Raw genomic sequence first — 4,544 nt, forward strand, 5'->3', positions numbered from 1 at the left:
TTCTGCAGAAAGCATCGCGGCGGGGAGGGCACGAGCGGCCCCCCCGGGCAGGCGAGGAGGGACAGGGCCCCTCTGGGGTCCTGGGGATGCCGACGCCGCCGGTGCCCGGAGCAGGACCTGGTCCCGGCCCGGTGCCGTCCCCGTTTTGCATGCATCGTCCTGCTCCTACCCTCCACCGCACCCCCCAGGGAAAGCGTTTCTCCCGGAGCATTCCCAACCAGCCCTATCCGGGATTCGAGATGCCGCTGCCGTTCCCGGCTCGCAGCCCCGGGCCGGCAGCAGCGGGAGCCCGGCGCAGCCCGTTTGCTCCCGGGAAGCACGCAGGGCTCCACTGACCCATTTCACGGAAGCTTTTAGCGGGAGCTGATGCCAAGAGGGGCACTAGAGAGGTTTTGCAAGTTCCTCTGCACCCAGCCTCGCTTTATTTTTTCCTTTTTTTTTTCCAGGCAACCCTGCAAACAGGCTCGCTTAATGATTTTGTTTCTCTACAAATGTAGCCTATTACTTTGTGTGTTTCCACGCCTGGTTTATTATGCATGAACCAGGCAATTTGCCTGCTGCTCCCGGGACCCATCTTTAAAACAAAAAGGTGCTTTGTCATTCCTAATGGCTTCTGCCGAGCGCGGAATGTGCGGTTGGTGGGGAGACAGCGGTGTGGGGTGGATGCGGCGATGGAGGGAGGGACGGATGGCTACGGAGGGAGGCAGAGACACTCAGTTTCTCCTCTGTCCATAACCCCTTTAACTCGAACGCTGTTGGGAGACTCAAGCGACACCGCAGCCCGTCTCTCCCCGGGCCATAACCCCGCTCTGCTTTTTAACGGCGCCAGGAGACGAGCAAGTCAGCTTTAAAGTCGCACCTGCCCGAAGATTAGATCAGCTCCGAAATTCAAGCCCTGGAGGTGTTTCTACCTCGCTAAAGAGGCAGCCTCGTTTCCCCAGGAAACAAATCTCCCCTCCTTGCCATGCAGCTAATTTATTCCAGGAGCCCAAGATGTATTCTAATTTATTCCCCAGGATGAGGCACGCTCACAGCCTCCTCCCAGCAGCACAGAAATCTCTTGCCTCGTTCCTCCTCCCGCTTTCGTTCCCCCCCTGCCTCCCGCAGACACGACAAGGCTGCGGAGCGGGGAGAGATGGGCGGTTATTTGGGGTGGGTCGTTATTTTCTTCTGCTCTCGTTCGTGCGTGCTGGCTCTCCCCTTGACGCGACACGCCGGAGACGAGCGCCGCACACAGAAGGGGAACATCTCCTCCAAAGTTTGGGGCGGGAGGGGGGTGCAGAGAAAACCCTGGGCGCGCGCGACGCGGGGGCACAGCCCCGTGCTTCGCCGCGGCCGCAGGCAAGGCAGCGAGCTGGGGAGCTCGAGCCGGCTCCGCCGCGGCTCCCCGCCGCCTTTGCCCCACGTGCACCCCCCGGGAAACCTCCCGCCGGGATCCGAGCTCCGCGTTACACCTTTCCATTCCCCCAAATCCACCCTTCGCCAGCAGAGAGCCCCGGGCTGGCAGAGCACGGCGACTCCGCAGCCCTCGGTCTTTCCAGGAGCTTGTTCACCGGGGCGGGGGGGGGGGCAGGGACAGCTGCAATTTAACTCCAAGCCACCACCCTGACAGCTACAGCAAGATAAAAAAAAAAAAAATTAAATAAAGATCCTTCAAGAAAACCATAATTTGTCTCTCAGAGACCAGTGCCCGATAATAACATGCTGTAACCAAACAGAGATATGATTCCTGTTTCTTCCCTCACCGCTGGCTGTCATGCTGGAATTTAATCTTTCAGCCCTCTGTTACCCAGGCTGGTGATAAAATATAATTTGATTTCATTCCTAATAAATCAGGAACTCTTGGAGAGAAAAAGACAGAATGAGGAGGGCTGAGGACACAATTTCCCAAGTTTATCCATGCGACAGAAGCGTGGAAGAAGTCAGCATTAAGCTAAGGTAAAATGCTCTCTCCAGCACCACAGCTACATCCTCAAGGTATTCGGTGCCGAGCGGCTTCATTAACCACCCCCGAAGCAAACGGGAGCAGCCCGGGGGGCTTTGCCTGGGATCATGCCCCACGCGTGGGTAGCAAGAAGATCTAGATGGAAGGAACGGGCAGAAACCCTCCTCCCCGCAGCTGCCGCCTGGGTCCGCGCGTGATCACGGCTCGCCTGGGGCCTCAGTTTCCCCACCTGGAAAACGGGGCTAAAGCACCGCTCTCCGCGGGGCGAAAGGGCCGAACCGGAGCTCCGGGAGCCTCTGCCCCGCGCCGCGATTTGTCAAGCGCTAAGTAGCGCCGCTCTCCTCCCTGCCTGCGAAGAGAGGCCTCCGCAGAGCCGCATCCATCACTAAAACCCTGCTGATAAATTATGGACGACTCGGGGGGTACACGTACTTTTTATTATTATTTACAGGGAAGAAGCACACCGGCGCGCTGCACTTGCGCAAGGCATCTTTCGCCTGCGCGATCTCAAAGCATTTTACCAACTCCGGGGGAAGAAACCTCAATGCACCTGTGAACTATTTTTTTACAGGGAAGACAAGGATCCGTCTAATTGCCTTGAAACGTTTCCAGGCTCTGAGCCTGCGAGGCAATCAGCCGAGGCGCCTCCCGGGCTCCTGCTGCCAGGGTCCTCCAAGACGGGAGGCCCACAGGCCGCTTCAAGGAACGGGAAGAGTTAGGAATAGGCGAAGGGAAGCGTCTGGATTCTGGGATAAAAGGGGAAAAGCACACGGGAGAGCTGCGGCCCTGGCGCTCATCGACCCGCTGCTTTGCCCCGGTCTCCACACCGCTCGGGGAAGCTCAACTCTCCTTCGGAAGGTGCAAAACGGGGCCTCGGGGACCCGCCTCGCGCTCCTCGCTGCGCGTCAAGGCCTCGTCCGAGCCTCACTGACGCCGCTCGGTAGCCGCAGCCGGCCGGGCCGCGGCGGGGGCCGCCCCGGGCCCACAGCGGCCCACACGACGGCGCGGGGCAGCCGGCCCGCCCTCAGGGCCCGGCCCCAGCCGCCGCCGCCAGGCCCTCGGGGCAGCCTCCAGCCGGCCCACGCCACGCCGCGGCCCGGCCCGGCCCAACCCTCCGCCCGCCCACAGCGCTCCCGGCCCGGCCCGGCCCCCGCCCCGCCCCGGCCCGGCCCGCCCGGGCAATGAGCCCCGCCCCCCGCCGCCGCCCTATTTATAGCCCCGAAGTCCCGCGAGATTTTCCGTGTGTGGGGGGGGGGTGCTGTTTCCGCCTCTGAGTCTCGCGCGAACGGGCCGCTGGGCGGGGTCTGCCGATGGCCACGCCCCTCTCGAGGTGAGCGCCCCGCCCCCCGCCGCTGCGTCACTGCGCGGCGCCCGAGGGTAGCGAGGCCCCGCGGGGGCCTTCGTGGCTGCGGGCTTGGGTGGCCGCGGCGGTGCCTGAGGGCTTGGAGAGGGTCGGGGTGGGGGTACTGGGGGTCCCAGGGCCGTGGGGCGCAAGAGGCTGCAGGGCCTGGAGCTCTGGGCAGGGATGGGGGAGATCAGGGCCGGGAGGATCAGGGTGAAGGACTGGGAGACGCTGCAGACCCTGAGGCTGTAGAGGATGAGGGGTCCTGCGGGGCCCTGGGCAGAGCTGGGGGCTCTGTGGGGCTGGGAGGCGCTGGGGGGCCCTGGGCAGAGCCAGGGGCTCTGTGGGGCTGGGAGGTGCTGGGGGGCCCTGGGCAGAGCCGGGGGCTCTGTGGGGCTGGGAGGCGCTGGGGGGCCCTGGGCAGAGCTGGGGGCTCTGTGGGGCTGGGAGGTGCTGGGGGGCCCAGGGCAGAGCCAGGGGCTCTGTGGGGCTGGGATGAGCTTGGAGGGGGGGCTCTGGGCAGAGCCGGGGGCTCTGTGGGGCTGGGAGGTGCTGGGGGGCCCTGGGCAGAGCTGGGGGCTCTGTGGGGCTGGGAGGTGCTGGGGGGGCCTGGGCAGAGCTGGGGGCTCTGTGGGGCTGGGGGGCCCTGGGCAGAGCCGGGGGCTATGTGGGGCTGGGAGGTGCTGGGGGGCCCTGGGCAGAGCCGGGGGCTCTGTGGGGCTGGGAGGTGCTGGGGGGCCCAGGGCAGAGCCAGGGGCTCTGTGGGGCTGGGATGAGCCGGGGGCTCTGTGGGGCTGGGAGGTGCTGGGGGGCCCTGGGGGGCCCTGGGCAGAGCTGGGGGCTCTGTGGGGCTGGGAGGCGCTGGGGGGCCCTGGGCAGAGCTGGGGGCTCTGTGGGGCTGGGAGGCGCTGGGGGGCCCTGGGCAGAGCTGGGGGCTCTGTGGGGCTGGGAGGCGCTGGGGGGCCCTGGGCAGAGCCAGGGGCTCTGTGGGGCTGGGAGGTGCTGGGGGGCCCTGGGCAGAGCCGGGGGCTCTGTGGGGCTGGGAGGTGCTGGGGGGCCCAGGGCAGAGCCAGGGGCTCTGTGGGGCTGGGATGAGCCGGGGGCTCTGTGGGGCTGGGAGGTGCTGGGGGGCCCTGGGCAGAGCTGGGGGCTCTGTGGGGCTGGGGGGCCCTGGGCAGAGCCGGGGGTTCTGTGGGGCTGGGAGGTGCTGGGGGGGCCTGGGCAGAGCTGGGGGCACTGTGGGGCATGGGGGGCGCG

This window comes from Rhea pennata, chromosome 31 (genome assembly GCF_028389875.1).
Source record: "Rhea pennata isolate bPtePen1 chromosome 31, bPtePen1.pri, whole genome shotgun sequence".
Lineage (NCBI taxonomy): Eukaryota > Metazoa > Chordata > Aves > Rheiformes > Rheidae > Rhea > Rhea pennata.